General features: G+C 38.1%; 1 long non-coding RNA gene across 1 annotated transcript in view; it reads left to right on the forward strand.

Moving 5' to 3' along the window:
* Positions 1 to 11,986, forward strand: part of LOC133378147 (uncharacterized) — a 46,623-nt gene extending 34,637 nt beyond the window's left edge. The window contains exon 3 of the long non-coding RNA XR_009760875.1: positions 11,815 to 11,986. This is a non-coding gene — a long non-coding RNA (uncharacterized LOC133378147). The remainder of the gene's footprint in view (positions 1 to 11,814) is intronic.
* Positions 11,987 to 17,425: the final 5,439 nt, after the last annotated feature.

A 17,425-nucleotide genomic window follows, 5' to 3' on the forward strand; every position in this document is an offset into this window, starting at 1 on the left:
AAGTCCATTAATTTCAGTAGCCATTCTTCCATTGTTGGTATTGATTCCATTTTCCACTTTTGTGCATATAATAATCTTGCTGCCGTAATCATATATAATAATATTCTTCCATATTTCTTTTCTATTTGTTTATCCATAAAACCCAGTAAAAAAAATTCTGGTTTTGACTGAATATTTATCTTTAAAATTTTTTGCATCTTCCTACCTATCTGTGCCCAGAATAATTTCGCCTTTTTACATGACCACCACATATGATAAAAAGATCCTTCTTGTTGTTTACATTTCCAACAAACATTAGAGACATTACTATACATTTTTGACAGCTTTTCTGGAGTCATGTACCAACGGTACATCATTTTATAAAAAATTTCTTTAAGATTATAACATAATGTAAATTTCAAGCCTTTTTTCCACATATTTTCCCATTGATCCATTTGTATGTTATGACCAAAATTTTTTGCCCACTTTACCATGCACTCTTTTACTTGTTCTTCCTCCATATCCATTTTCAATAAAAGTTTATACATTTTTGCAATTATGTTTTCATCATTTGTATACAAACCTATTTCAAAATCAGATTTACTTATTTCAAACCCATACATTTTCTTGTCCATTTTATATCTTTCTAACAATTGTAAATAGGCAAACCAATGAAAACTATATCCTTCCTTTATCAATTGTTCTCTCTCTTTCATTGTGTATTCTCCATGTACATTTTCTAATAGTTCTTGATAAGTTAACCATTTCTCTTTTCCAGACATTTCTCTTCTATAAAACGCTTCTTGACTTGAGACACATAATGGTATTTTCGAATAAAACCTTGGTTTGTATCTATTCCATATTTTCAACAGAGAACGTCTTATAAAATGATTGTTAAAGTCTACGTTTACTTTTACTTTGTCATACCATAGATATCCATGCCATCCCCACTTCAGATTGTGGCCCTCCAAATCCAATAGTCTTTTATTCCTCAATAAGATCCATTCCTTTATCCAGACTAAACAGCAGGCAGCAAAATAAAGTCTCAAATTTGGTAATCCCAGTCCTCCTCTTTCTTTAGCGTCTTGAAGTAATTTAAATTTAACTCTTGGTTTTTTTCCTTGCCATACAAATTTAGAAATATCTTTTTGCCATTGTTTAAAAGGTAAATCAGAGGATATTACAGGTATTGTTTGAAACAAAAACATCATTCTCGGTAATACATTCATTTTTATCACAGATATTCTACCCATTAATGACAGTTGTAGTTTATCCCATCTTAGCAAGTCTTTCTTAATCTCTGTCCATAATTTTTCGTAATTATTATGAAACAGCTTTGAGTTTTTATTTGTCATGATGATGCCTAGATATTTCAACTTTTTTTCTATTGTAAAATCTGTCTTGTCCATTAACTCTTTCTGTTCCCTTAAAGTTAAATTTTTCACCAACATCTTTGTTTTTTGATTGTTGATCTTAAATCCTGCTAACGGTCCAAATTCTTTTAATTTGTCCATCAATATATGAATTCCTTCCAAAGGGTTTTCTAGTACAATTATCAAATCATCAGCAAATGCTCTCAATTTATATTCTTCTTTTTTTATTTTTAATCCCGAAATCCTTTTATCTTGCCTTATATCTCTAAGCAGCACTTCTAAAACCAGAATAAATAAAAGGGGAGATAATGGACATCCCTGTCTTGTACCCTTTTGTATTTCACATGAATCCGTTAAGTCTCCATTAACAATTATCTGGGCCTTCTGTGATGTATAAATCGATCTGATCCATTTTATAAAGTTGTCTCCAAAATCCATTTGCTCCAAAACCTGGAACATAAATTTCCAATTCAAATTATCAAATGCTTTTTCAGCATCTAAAAAAATCAAAGCTGCTTGTTTATCATTTCGTTGTTCTAAATATTCCAACACATTCAAAACATTCCTGACGTTGTCACGTAATTGTCTTTTAGGTAAAAACCCTGATTGATCTTCCTGAATAAATTGTTGCAATATTATTTTCAATCTTTCAGCCAAAATCATTGTAAAAATTTTATAGTCATTATTCAGTAGAGATATTGGCCGATAATTTTTTGTTTTAGTTAAATCTTGGTCCTCTTTAGGTATTAATGTTATATTAGCATTTTTCCAACTATCCGGTATCTTTCCCTCTTGCAAAATAGAATTCATTGTAGACTGTAAGGGTAGCAAGAGTTCTTCCTCCAAACATTTATAATACATTGCAGATAGCCCATCTGGTCCTGGCGCCTTTCCTAATTTAATTTTATTTATAGCTTCAGATATCTCTCTTGACGTAATAGGGCCATTAATAACTTGTCTCTGAAAATCTGTAATTTTCGGCAAATTCTGTTTAGATAAATACTCTTCTATTTTTTCAGATGGAATTTCTTGACACTTATACAATGTTGAGTAATATTGATGAAAAATCTTTTTGATTTTTACATTATCTGTCAGCGTCTCATCTCCTTCTTGTATCTTTAAAATAATATTTTTTTGACGTTCTTTTCTTAATTTATATGCTAACCATTTCCCAGGTTTATTTGCAAATTCAAAAGTCCTTTGTTTAGCAAAATTTAATTTCCTTTCAATTTCTCTAACTGTCAACATTGATACTTGCTTCTGTAACATTTTAATTTGATTTACAATAGAAACTTTAGCTGGATTCTTTTTCAATTCTTCCTCTTTTTGTTTTATTTCTTCCAAAATTAATTGCATTTTCTGTTTCTTTTTTTTTAATTCAGAATTACATTTAATAAAGTATCCCCTCATAAATGCCTTACTAGTATCCCAAACAATATTTTCACTTGTTCCTTTATATAAATTATATTCAAAGAACTCCTTTAATTTCTTCTTACATTCTTGTACTACTTTATCATTCTGTAATAAAGATTCATTTAGTCTCCATCTAAATCCAAGATTTTTTTTTTTTAAAGTTAATATCACAGGATTGTGGTCCGAAAAAGTTTTTGGTAATATATCCATTTTAAAAATATCCTTCGCTAAAATTTTTGACATCCAAATCATATCAATCCTCGAAAATGTTTTATGTCTTTCTGAAAAATAAGTAAATTCCTTTGCATTATCATTTATATATCTCCAGGTATCCACCAATTCTAAATGTTCCATGAGTTCAAAACAAATCTTCGGTAATTTACCTTGTGTCTCTTTGATATTTTTTTCAGAAAGCCTATCAATTTTTGGTGAGATTACCCCATTCCAGTCACCCATGACACACCAATGCTCATATGAAAACTCTGACAATTTTTCCATAAGTCCTGTATAAAACCTTGTTTTATCTTCATTGGGGGCATAAATACCCACTATCAAAATGTTTGTACCTTGTAAAGTAATTTCAACCCCCACAAATCTACCACTATCGTCCAATAATACCAATTTAGGAAGCAATTGTGGGTTAATATAGAGAACAACTCCATTTTTTTTTTTTGGTCCAGCTGAAATAAATTCTTCACCCAAATTTTTACAAATCAAATATTTGGAATCTTTCTTCTGAATATGAGTTTCTTGTAGACAAATTATATCCAATTTTAATTTTTTCAAATAATGAAACACTTTCTTTCTCTTCTGCGCCGTGTTGGCTCCATTTATATTCCAAGTTAGGTATTTGTAATCCATCATTAAGCGTGTATTTTAAAATTTGCCTGATGCTCCTTTTGATCCATCATCTTCCTTCCCCTCCTCTGCATATCCTTGTTGACTTTGTTTCCCAGGAACTATATCCATATCTTTGAGTTTATCTTCTTCCATATCTTTTGAAGCTTTTCTCAAGAAGTCCCTTGCTTTTTGAACAGTATTCAGTCTGTATTTCTGTTGTCTGAATGTAAAAATCACTCCTTCTGGAACGTCCCACCTAAATTGAATTTTGCATTGCTTAAGTTTTTCTGTAAGGAAAGCATATTCTTTTCTCTTACGTAAAAGTCTAATAGGAATTTCCTTCATCACCAGTATTTCCTTACCATCAATTTTAAAGGTATATTTAAAGTGTTGCTGTAAAACCATATCTCTGGTCGTCTTCTTTACGAAATGAACAAGCACATCTCTTGGAATTTTTTTCATTGTTGCATATCTGGAGTTAATTCTATAAACTTTGTCTATTTCAAATTCCATCCTATCTTCATTCAAGTCCAGAAATTTTACTAAAGCATTAACAATTTTATCTCTAATGTCTTCACCTGTTTCCTCAGGGATTGCACGGAATCTCAAACAATACTCTTTATTTCTCATTTCAGTCACAGCTAAATAGTCCAAATTTTTTTCTAGTTCCAGATTTAGTATATCTGTTCTATTCTCCAAGGTTTGTACCTTTTCTTTAGTATTTTTTGCATCTTCCTTTATTTGCCCAATTGTCCCTTTAATCTCATCCACTTGTGTTTTAATATAGTCTTTTATATCTGTCAATTCAGTTTTCATTTCCTGTTTCATTTCCTGTTTTATAGCATTAATCCCTTCCATTATTTTTTGAAACATTTCTGGGGGTATATCCTCTTCCTGTGTATCAATAGAACCTCTTCGCCCCTGGGCCTTGGTTGTTTTTTTAGTTGTCATTTTCAAAAAGAGGCCTTTAATTTCTAATATTAATCACTGTTTCAGAACCTAAGGGCAGTCTATTTCTTTTCTTTTTTTCCCTCCACCAAAAAGAAGAGTTAATATTCCAGGCCTATTATTGAAATCCAGCCAGCACAACACAGTCCTTATCTGCTTCCAAGAATGCAAAACAATTCTGGTTGCCAAGACTAAACAATTAGTAGCATATACGAGCAGCGGATTCATCCAACAAGAAATAGTCCAAAGAGAAAAATAGTCCAAAATATAATAATTACCTCTCATCCGTTTTTAAACTTTAAAAGTCCAAATTCAAGCCAGCTTTTTGTCGTAAAAAAAGTATATAAGTTGTTTATATTTTCTTTCTTCCTTAATTATATTTAAAAGAGAAAAAGTATGACTCACCCAGGTTTCTCAATTGCTGATTCATAAACAAATCCCTTTTATTGCAGTAATTTAAGCCGAATGATAAGGTTTAGGCAGAAGTGGGCTCGCTGGTTAAGAACGTTTTTTTTTGAAGGAAGAAAAAACGCTTCGCTTTATTCCAGTTCAGCTTGCGTGGAATTCCTGACTCCGTCTTCAGCCGATCGGCTTGCCTTCTTATCTCAGGAATTTCCTGATCAATTCCAGCCGCCGACAGCTCAACGAAGTCTTGTGGAAGATCTGATCGGTTCTCCTATACCTTGGAGAACATTTAAGCCAGTCCAAGATTCCTCTTGGCTGGCTTTTAACCTGAAAAAAGCTTCCTCTGAGGCAGAGCTCCCTCAGAGACAACCACCAGCCAGCACCACTTCCCGGAAGTCGCTTCCTCCACTTTCTGTATGAGAAAGTTATCTGCAACACAAGTCAGAAATTTATTGGAGGGGCCGTGATTGGCAGAATTTGTCTCCCAACAGATATCGGGATAATTGAAATCACTACTACATCATGCCTCCTCGAAACATTGGCAATTTTCTTTTCAAAAGTTACATTCTCGTCTTCTCCTTAATTGGGTGGTTGGTAGTAGACTCCAAGCACCACATTCCTTTTATTACTTGCCCCATTGATTTTAATCCAGATACTCTCGGTGGAGCTACCAAGCTCATCTTCCTGTATTTCTGTGCGCTAAAAACACTTTAAAACCTCCTTTTTTGTTCCTTCTGTTCTTTTTGAACAAGTTATATCCATCAATTGCTGTATTCCAGTCATCGGAGTCGTCCCACCAAGTTTCAGTTATACTTATCAAGTCGTAATTACCCTCCTGTATTAAGAATTCAAGTTCGTCCTGCTTGATTCCCATGTTCTGCGCATTAATATGCAGACATCGAAGACCATGTGATTTATGGCTTGGGTTCCTTACTATATTTTTCTGAGGGCTGTTACTGGGCCCTATTATAGTCAATCTCTCTGTTACCATTACTGTGCACAAGCCTTCACCAGTTGTTACCACCAAGTTTATATCTTCCTCCCCCTTAGGATTCAGTTTAAAGCCCTCCCAATGAACTTCTCCATGCTGTGGCCAAACACATTTTCCCCAGTCTTTGTGAGATGCAACCCATCATTTGCCAGTAGTCCATCTTCCAGAAAGCATAGCCCATGGTTCCAGAATACAAATCTCTCATATTGGCACCACCTTTGTAGCCATTTATTCAACATGGAGTATTTCCCTTTCTACTCCTCTTCTAAGTACTGGAAGGATGGATGAAAAAACTGGGCCCCAAAGTCCTTGAGTTTCCTTCCCAGAGCTTCAAAGTCTGATCTGATTTCTTCATAGCTCCGTTTGGCAGTATCATTTGTTCCCACATGGATGAGGAGAAAGGGATACCTGTTGGTGGGCTTGATGAGTGATGGCAACCCTTCCATCACACCTCTAATCCATCTTCCTGGTAGACAGCATACCTGGTGAGTCCACAGATCTTCTCTGTATACTTGGGTCTCGATCCCACTTGTTTATGAAATAGGAATCTTTCCAACTTCTCTTTGTCAACTATGTATATCTAGGACAGCAATGGGTAACCTATGGGCTGCATGCATGCTGAGATCTGCTGCAGGTTGCCTTGGGCCACTTCCTGAATTCACCCTTGTGCCCCTCACTTCCGTGTGTGTGTGAGAGAGAGAGGAAAGGAAGGGTGCATGTGTTTGAGTAATTGTGTGTGTATGCATGCGAATGTGTGCAACCCCTTCACATCCCACCACATGTGGCCCTTGGGGTCAAAGAGGTGTCCATCTGATCTAGGAAGTAATTCAAAAATAGGCCAAAACACTGTGATTCCTGACCATAATGGAAAAATTAACAAATCATTTCTTGGTACTTGATGAATGAGTGCATGTGGAGACTCTTCATGTGGTCTGGCAGGACTTGATTATGTTTGCAAATCAGCCTGACACCTAGAGGTGTGATGTCACCTCAGTATGCCACCATTTATGGAACACATCGTACAAGTCTACTTAGTCCATAGATATGGCTGGTTGTGAACATGTCTACATGTCTACTTGTTAAACTTGCAATCTGTGTAATTGAAGAAGGATGGAAATACTTGGTTAGTTAAAAATACCATTTGTGATTTGTAAGATTGTTTATATAATCATTATTATTAAAATATGTTAATGTATCAATGTATTGAGAAAACATCCATTGTTCTTCTGGAGTATATCCCTCCCCTTCCCCAGTTTCTAGGAAAATATCCATGGTCTCAGTGGTTTCAGTTTGATAATGTGAACTTGACGTATACAAGATTTGCACCACCACTAGTCCATATTGAACAAATGCCAGCTGTTTTGCAGGAATTGTGCAGAAAGTAACCATGATGTCTTCCTGGTTCAGAGGACTTAAAGGTGTCACAAGGTCTCTTCTTGGCAGCCTTTGTCCATGGCTTGTAGTTGTAAGAGGACACAGGTCTGGGGCCAAGGTTGGGCACAGGAGCTAGGCATGGGCTGTTCCAAGGACCAAAGATAAAGGCAAGGGCTTGGATCCTAAGAAAGAAATAATTTTAATGAAGGCTCCTCCCCCAGAAGACCCCTGTGCCCCATCCCATAATTGTTCAGAAGGGCCTCCTGACTCTCAAGAGAGGCTTTTGGGTGGTGTAGGTAGGAGATGCTTCTTCTGTGAGCTTCCTTAACTTAGGTCCTGAGCCAAGGTCTGTAGTTGGTGTTTGTGATCTATTTGGGAAAAGCTGTAGCTCAATGATTGTGAATTGTGTTTTGCATGCAAAAGGCCTCTGGTTCAGTTTATGACATCTTCAGATAGAGCTTTGAGATACCCTTGTCTGAAACTTTGAAGAGCTGCTCTCAGTCAGTGTAGATAATGCTAAGCTCGATGGATCAGTGGTCTGAGTCTGTAAGCCAGCTTTTTCTATGTTCTTCTGAAGCATGGAAGCAAAATGTCAGTGGGGACAATCTGGAAAGGAAAATGGAAGGAAGACCATTGGCTGCAGTGGGTTTTGAAGCACAGTCTTCTGGGAGCCAGTCAACTCCATGACTGCTGTGTTTAGCTATTAGTTTCACAGCATGCTTGAATAAGTTTTTATATTAGATTCTATTTCTTTTTGTGTGTTTTTATGCCTTGTTCGTGTAAGTTGCTTTTGAATTATTTGGGGGGGGGGGAAGTGACTGATGCACAACTAACACAATTTGAGCAAGCCAAGAATTGCCTGCCAGAATTCCATATGACCATGCAAGGGATCTTTGGGAAGGCGGGGACAGCTGTCTAATTATGTACCTCAGCTGGTGTAGCTACCAATCAAATATCTTGGGCTAGCCCTGCCCTCCTTGGGGCATTTTATTGGCCACTGACCTAGGGAGGAATGGTGATGAGGTAAAAGTACCCGGTAGTTGCTAAGCAACAACTTGGGCCCAGTCCGACAGCCTGCTAGGCAGAGTCTGATATCTTGTTGCCACAAGAAGCAAGGAAGGGAAGATGGTAGGAGTCTTGGGTTCCCTTGGGGCTGAGGTTCTGTTTCTCCTGGTTTGCAGCAGTATGAATAAAAAGCAGAGTTGTTGAGAGCGGAAAGAGTAAAGGTCATTGGTCCTAGATAATACCAGGCTCTGGCAGGCTACCTTGCATAATGTATTGGAATTAGTGTTTTCTGCTATTTCCTCCCAGTGGGGTTAGTAGTAGTAATGATGATAATAAAATCTTGGAGGAGCAGTTGGTTTTCATCTTTTTGCCCAAAGGAAGTAAAAGAAGAGGCAAGGCCTCAGAAAGGTGCTGAAAGATCAATCTTTATAAATAGTAATAGCCTTAGTGGAACAAAAATGCCCATTTCTGTTCCACTAAGACTATTACTATTTATGAAGATCGATTCAGCACCTTTCTTTTCCTTCCTTTGGTGTTTTGGTGCTGTCATTTTTGTGTGTGCGTACACCCCCCCTTTCATCCCACTGGCCAGCCACACCTCCTTTAGCCAGACCTACCTCCTTCCCTGTCTTTTCTTGCAAAGAAATCGATCAGAATAGAATAGGAGAAAGATGTGTGCTCCTGAGCATGCACAGAGTGGCTACCCTCCAGGGAAGAGAAAAGAGCTCCTGAGCAGGATTGAATCCTGACACTTAAAAAACCAAAATGCTTGCCCTGCCTCTCTTCACTGTATTCTGGGGACAATGTTCTTGGGGACAGAATTCATTTGATCAAAGTAATTTAGCTATTCTGAGCATCTGTCAGGGGTGGGGTGGGGAGAAGAACTATTTCTGTGGTGCAGGACTTTGATCTGTATGGGAAGGAAAAGGTTTCTTTCATAGTGAACACACGTGTGTTCACTATGAAAGAAACCTTTTCCTTGCCATACACCCTTTCCCTTTAGTGAGTTTGCTTATATAGGTTCTTGTGTGCCCTTTACCTGCCAAACTATATTTGATCTAAGCTTCCTTCCTCTGTGTGTGTGTGTGTGTATGTGTGTGTATAATCTATTTTACAAAACAACAAAACCCACCATAAATGTAATGGGGTCTAAGGAAACCGAAACCCCTGAATCCAGGGTTCAGAAAGCATTTCTGAGGCAAAGCGACTGCCTCACTCAAGGCCTTGTGTGTTTACCTACTGTTGCAGCTGTATCTGAGGAGCATATTAATATGCCTATTAGTAATGGAGGCCTATTTAATTTTGGGGTCAGGCAGCAAAAAAGAATATTTCTTCTTCTTGGTTGTCATTTTTGCCCCCCCAAACCCCTCCCCCTTCATTGCTGTACCTGGACAGTAACTAGCTGAACATTTACAACTCTGAATGATATAATGCAATTAAGACTCTCTCTATAGCACTCTAATTTGCATATCTCATTATATAGAGTGACACCATTAGAAGACATGTGTTGAAGCTTTCAAAATGATTATGATATGTGAAGGTATTAGAGGCCATGAATATGGCTGGCTGGCAAGCAGTGCGCTGACTCTGCCGGCACAGCACCGAATTCTCACAAGCGCCGCATCGCTTGCTTGCTAGGTGTTTTAAATGGAAAATAATAGATCCTGGAGGGCTAAAGTCAATCAGCTCTTATTCAGATGAAACTCCCATTGACTTGAGTGAGGCTAGAGAATTTGACTCTGAGAGGGAATGCTAATTAGCAACTGGATGTGGTCTAGGAATAGAAATAGGGTTTAGGTTTATTACCAATTTAAAAAATAGAAATAATGGGGGCATATCAGGGCTGCAGGTAGTTTCCCTTCTTGTGTGTGTGTGTAGGGGGTATTTATTTGTATTTTCATGTTGGGCATTTAAAAATTACTATTTTTCCTTCTTCTGCTTGGGTAGTAGAAGCATATGCTTATATGGAGGATGGTGGGAAATGGAAACCCGTAGAAGGAGCAATGATCACTGAGTGGCTGAACTGGTCATGGGAGTGCTTTCAGTATGGTAAAGCTAACACATGGATTAAGGAATTGAGCAGGAAGAGAAGAATGTAACAAATGTATAAGGTATTATATGGAGATAGGATTCCTCCCATTTAACATTTTGGGATAGACATTTTAATTAAAACATACCTTTGAATTGATCAGGGATAAGGAACCTGTGGCTCTCTAGATGTTGTTACTCTCCAACTCCCATCAGTCTCAGCCAATGGTCAGAGCCAATGGTCAGGGATGGTGGGACTTGAAGTCCAGCAACATCTGGAGGGCCACAGGTTACTCAATCCTGTATTAGATCCTTAATATATGGTTCTATGAAAAAAACCCCATAAGAGTTGGAAAGGACCACAAAAGTGATCTAGTCAAACCTCATGCCAGTGGAGGAATCCACTATACTGCATCTCTGACAGGGGCCATCCAGCCTCTGCTTAAAAATCCTCTGGCGAAGGAGAGTTTACTTATTTTCTCTGGAGTTTTTTTTGCAGTGGGGGAGTAGGGCTTATGGTGTTAATCAGTTGAGAATTTACGTTTTGTGTATTTGCTTGCTGATATGTTATATTGCTCATTCTTGTTGAATACAATGCATCATTTTATGGTTCACCATGTTAGGGAATCTTCCCTGAAATAAGATGAAGGAGGTCTCATGATGGCTGGGGACTCCTGCCCTTCATGGCATCTCAAGCAGGATGTTCTCACAGTGGCTGGGATCTCCTGGCCATCGCAAGACTTGCTTGGATGGACACTTGCTCTTTTTCTTGGCCAACTAGTAGGGTAATACGCTAACCTATCCTCAATATCAGGGTTATTCTAGGACAACCTTCCCCAACCTGGTGCCCTCCAGATGATGTTTGACTCCAATTCTCGTTAGTACAAGCAAGCATGGCCAATAGTTGGGGATGTTGTGACTTGGAGAAGGTTGTCCTAGGCTTAAGCTGGTCACCTTTCTGGGGTTCAGAAGGATTCCCCCCTATGTTTTTCCATGTTGCCCTGATTGGGTGGGGATTGGCCTGTTTTTCACCTTCCTTAGAGTATGCCTTTTACAGGCCATGTATGTAGCTCAATGGTTAATGCTGTAATAATTGTCACTATTGGGTTGGTGGAGCAGTGAGAAGGGGGATGGAGTAAGGCTCCCTAGTATGTGATGTTATGCATCTGGCCTAAGGCTGTCAGTACAGAGATAGCGGGTTTTCCCCAGGATAGGGGTGTTGTTGTAGTCAGTGAAATTGGCAGGCAGGGTAGGAGCCGTCCAGCAGATTTTAGACAACTGCTGAGGAATATAATCCTAATCATATGGCCAGACAGGATGCCACCATGGTTAAGAGACTCAAGTGTGAGTAGAGACGTGAAGGCCTGGAAAAAAATGGAAAAATAAAAAAGCCAATGTTCCCTCTTCCCCTCCATATTTTCATTTTTTTTGTTTTTGTTTCCCTGTGTTTTTTTCCAGGCCTTTACATCTCTAAGCATGGGTGTAGCACCTGATGGACATTGCATCATGGATTGACAGTTTCTTGGGCAGAGCTGATTAAAGAAATGGAGGACTTTCTAACTGCTCCCCCCCAAAAAATTCATAGCGTGGATTATAATTTAGTTGATTGAAAATGTTTTAAATAAAAGTTGTGGCCAAATTCTAATCCAGAGTGCTGTCTGCCTCATTCTGTGCTATCTGCAATGTGTTCTGTTGTAGCATCTTAAAGCTAAAATGCCACAAGGATTTTTCCTGAGCTGATTGAGTGGATACACCTTTCTGGAATGTCCTTCTTGTTCCTCATGTATCATTGTACTGAAGGGAAAAAAAGAATTTATAAATATGCATTAAAACAGCTTTGTACCCACACAGAGCCCAAATACACCACAGTTTCCTGGTTGAAAGAACACGCTTAATTCAGCTACTCCATAGAAGATAATCTCTTTCCAGGGAGGATTAAGGCTCTCAGAATAAGAGAGCTGTATGAACCATGTAAGGATATACTTACAATTATAAGTAAGACTATAATTACCATGGTAATTTGGTTTCTTCATGGATGAGATTTCTTCAAATGGACTCAGAAATATCTCTTTCCAGCTTCTGCATGCTTCTGCTGAGTTTGACTCACAGACAAAAGGTTCAGATCAGTCACTTTAAGGGGATCTGTGGTGCTTGGAAGGAAGCTCTTCAGTGCCTTTTTTATTATTATTGTTTTGTTTTAATTATTGCACATAAATAAAAAAAATGCCTTGGGCGCGTCCTTTCTCTCTCTTTTTTTTAACAGATTCATACCATACTTTCATTTCTTACCATGAAAGAAATTGCTTACTTTACTGTATGGCTTACAGTTAGTCTCCTGGTACCAGTGTAACACTGGTGATGATAACTGGAAGATCCCTTTAACCCAGTGATAGGGAACCTGTGGTCCTCCAGTTGTTGTTGGACTCTAGCTCCCATGATCCCTGACCATTGGCCATACTGACTGAGGCTGATGGGAGCTGTAGTTCAGCAACAATTTAAAACTCTTAGGAAATTTTCCAAATACTAGCAAAACAACTAACAAACACAACCCACATAGAAAATAAATCAGGAAACGTGAAAAAAACCAAATGTCCTTCTTGCAAAATTACCTGATCATCTGCATTTGGTCATCTGTAACACATCACATTGCAACTGGCCACATGTTTTCCCCCTACCTATATCACTTATCTTTATGAGGAATATTCTTTCCTCAGTATGCAGTTCATTAATATCATAGCTAATACAGTTTTTATCACTGGTGGTTGACTGATTAGCAAGTAATAAAAGGAATGTGGTGCTAGGAGTCTACTAATAGGGCCTAGTAACAGTCCTCAGAAAAATATAGTAAAGAAGCCAAGCCATAAATCGCATGGCCTTCAATATCTGTATATTAATGCGCAGAACATGGGAAACAAGCAGGACGAACTTGAATTCTTAATACAGGAGGGTAATTATGACTTGATAGGTATAACCGAAACTTGGTGGGATGACTCCCATGACTGGAATACAGCAATTGAAGGATATAACTTGTTCAAAATGAACAGAAGGAATGAAAAGGGAGGTGGAGTGCCGCTATATGTTAAAAATATATATCCCTGCACAGAAATACAGGAAGATGAGCTTGGTAGCTCCACTGAGAGTATCTGGATTAAAATTAATGGGGCAAGTAATAAAAGGAATGTGGTGCTTGGAGTCTACTACCGACCACCCAATTGAGAAGACGAGAATGTAACTTTTGAAAAGAAAATTCCCAATGTTTCGAGGAGGCATAATGTAGTAGTAATGGGGGATTTCAATTATCCCGATATCTGTTGGGAGACAAATTCTGCCAAACATGGCCCCTCCAAGAAATTTCTGGCTTGTGTTGCAGATAACTTTTTCTCCTACAGAAAGTGGAGGAAGCAACCAGAGGATCAGCCATCCTGGACTTGCTTCTAACCAATAGAGATGATTTGGTGGATGAAGTTGCAGTTACGGGAACTCTGAGGGAAAGTGACCACACCATACTTGAATGCTTGATTTTAACAGAAGCGAAACCTGAGAGTAGCCATACACGCACCCTGGACTTCAGAAAAGCTGATTTTAATAAACTCAGAACAATGGTAACTACAGTTCCCTGTCAAGCGATCCTAATGAGAAAAGGAATAAAAGTAAACGTAGACTTTAACAATCATTTTATAAGACGTTCTCTGTTGAAAATATGGAATAGATACAAACCAAGGTTTTATTCGAAAATACCATTATGTGTCTCAAGTCAAGAAGCGTTTTATAGAAGAGAAATGTCTGGAAAAGAGAAATGGTTAACTTATCAAGAACTATTAGAAAATGTACATGGAGAATACACAATGAAAGAGAGAGAACAATTGATAAAGGAAGGATATAGTTTTCATTGGTTTGCCTATTTACAATTGTTAGAAAGATATAAAATGGACAAGAAAATGTATGGGTTTGAAATAAGTAAATCTGATTTTGAAATAGGTTTGTATACAAATGATGAAAACATAATTGCAAAAATGTATAAACTTTTATTGAAAATGGATATGGAGGAAGAACAAGTAAAAGAGTGCATGGTAAAGTGGGCAAAAAATTTTGGTCATAACATACAAATGGATCAATGGGAAAATATGTGGAAAAAAGGCTTGAAATTTACATTATGTTATAATCTTAAAGAAATTTTTTATAAAATGATGTACCATTGGTACATGACTCCAGAAAAGCTGTCAAAAATGTATAGTAATGTCTCTAATGTTTGTTGGAAATGTAAACAACAAGAAGGATCTTTTTATCATATGTGGTGGTCATGTAAAAAGGCGAAATTATTCTGGGCACAGATAGGTAGGAAGATGCAAAAAATTTTAAAGATAAATATTCAGTCAAAACCAGAATTTTTTTTACTGGGTTTTATGGATAAACAAATAGAAAAGAAATATGGAAGAATATTATTATATATGATTACGGCAGCAAGATTATTATATGCACAAAAGTGGAAAATGGAATCAATACCAACAATGGAAGAATGGCTACTGAAATTAATGGACTTAGTAGAAATGGATAAATTGACGTGTTTACTTAGAGAAAAATCGACAGATACATTCCTTAAGGATTGGAAGCCTCTCTTAGACTTTTTGTCGAAAGATCAAAATAAAATGATGATACTGGGATTTGATGATTAATTAAGACAGCTTATGGAGAAAAGGGATTCTGTATGTACATATTAAGGGACAGGTTTGATGTATATTATATACTTATAGCTGATCTGTGACAAATCGGAAGTCAACCATTTTATTTTTATTTTTTGTTGTAGTATTGTTATGTTTTTTCTTACTTTGTTTTGTTTGTTTTTTGGAAAAATTTGAATAAAAACTATATAAAAAAAAAAAAAGAAAGTGGAGGAAGCAACCAGAGGATCAGCTATCCTGGACTTGCTTCTAACCAATAGAGATGATTTGGTGGATGAAGTTGCAGTTACGGGAACTCTAGGGGCAAGTGACCACACCATACTTGAATGCTTGATTTTAGCAGAAGGAAAAGCTGAGAGTAGCCATATCCGCACCCTGGACTTCAGGAAAGCCAACTGTAATGAACTCAGAACAATTGTAAGTACGGTTCCCTGTCAAGCGATCCTAATGAGAAAAGGAGTCCAAGGTGGGTGGGAGTTTCTAAAAACGGAAATTCTAAAAGCACAATGGCAAGCAATTCCAGCAAGGAAAAAAGGAAGGAAACAGCAGAAGAAGCCAATGTGGCTTCACAAAAAGCGTAGAGATGACCTGAAAACAAAAAAGGACACATGCAGGAAGAGGAAAGAAGGCCAGGCCATAAAGGAAGAGTACAGGCAGGTATAACGGAATTGCAAGGATGGCGTCAGGAAAGCTAAAGCTGAGAATGAGCTGAGGTTAGTGAGAGATGTTGAAAGCAACAAAAAAGCTTTCTTCAGGTATGTCCATAGTAAAAGAAAGAGAAAAGAAATGGTGGCACAGCTACTCAATGAGGATGTCAAAATGATAACAGATGACAAAGAAAAGGCAGAAGTGCTCAATTCCTACTTTGGCTCAGTCTTCTCCCAAAAAAGGGTCTATGACCCTCCCAGAAACATGAAGTAGAAGGGGCAGGATTGGAGCTTGAGATTGATAGACAAACGGTCAAGGAATATCTAATCACTTTGAACGAGTTCAAATCGGCAGGGCTCAATAAACTGCATCCTAGAGTATTGAAGGAACTGGCTGAAGAACTCTCAGAACGGCTGGCTATTATCTTGGCAAAATCATGGAGGACTGGTGAAGTGCCAGATGACTGGAGGAGAGCTAACGTTGTCCCTATCTTCAAAAAGGGCAAAAAGGAGGAACCGGGGAACTACAGATCAGTCCGCCTAACATCAATGCCTGGAAAAATTCTGGAGCAGATTATAAAGCAGTCAATCTGTAAGCACCTTGAAAACAATGCACTGATTACGAGGAGGCAACATGGATTTATGAAGAACAAATCCTGCCAAACTAATCTTTTCTCGTTTTTTGATCGTGTAACCTCCCTTGTAGACTGTGGGAATGCTGTGGACGTAATATATCTCGACTTCAGCAAAACCTTTGACAAAGTGCCCCATGATATTCTGATTAGCAAGCTAGCTAAATGTGGGCTGGATGGAACAACTATCAGGTGGATCCAGAGATGGCTCCAGAATCGTACTCAAAGAGTGCTTATCAATGGTTCCTTCTCAAACTGGGTGGAAGTAACGAGTGGGGTACCACAGGGCTTGGTCCTGGGCCCGTGCTCCTCAACATTTTTGTTAATGACTTGGATGAGGAGGTACAGAGCATGCTTATCAAATCTGCAGATGATACAAAATTGGGGGGCATAGCTAATACCATGGAAGACAGAAACAAAATTCAAAGGGACCTTGGTAGGCTGGAGCATTGGGCTGAAAACAACAAAATGAAATTCAACAGGGATAAATGCAAAGTTCTACACTTAGGAAAAAGAAACCAAATGCACCGTTATAAGATGGGGGATACTTGGCTCCGCAATATGACATGTGAGAAGGATCTTGGAATTGTCATTGATCACAAGCTGAATATGAGCCAACAGTGTGATGTGGCTACAAAAAAAGAAAATGCTATATTAGGCTGCATTAACAGAAGTATAGTTTCCAAATCGCGTGAAGTATTAGTTCCCCTCTGTTCAGCACTGGTTAGGCATCGAATACTGCATCCAGATCTTGTGCGCACTTGAAGAAGGATGCAGACAAACTGGAACAGCTTCAGAGGAGGGCAACAAGGATGATCAGGGGACTGGAAATAAAAGGAGAGACTGAAAGAACTGGGCATGTTTAGCCTGGAGAAGAGAAGACTGAGGGGTGATATGATAGCACTATTCATGTACATGAAAGGTTGTCACATAGATGACGGCCAGGATCTCTTCTCGTTAGTCCCAGAGTGCAGGACACGGAGTAACGGGCTCAAGTTGTAGGAAGCCAGATTTCAACTGAACATCAGGAAAAACATCCTAACTGTTAGAACCATATCACAATGGAACCAATTACCTAGAGAGGTAGTGGGCTCTCCGACACTGTAGGCAT

The sequence above is a fragment of the Rhineura floridana genome, chromosome 2 (genome assembly GCF_030035675.1).
Source record: "Rhineura floridana isolate rRhiFlo1 chromosome 2, rRhiFlo1.hap2, whole genome shotgun sequence".
In the NCBI taxonomy this organism is placed as follows: domain Eukaryota; kingdom Metazoa; phylum Chordata; class Lepidosauria; order Squamata; family Rhineuridae; genus Rhineura; species Rhineura floridana.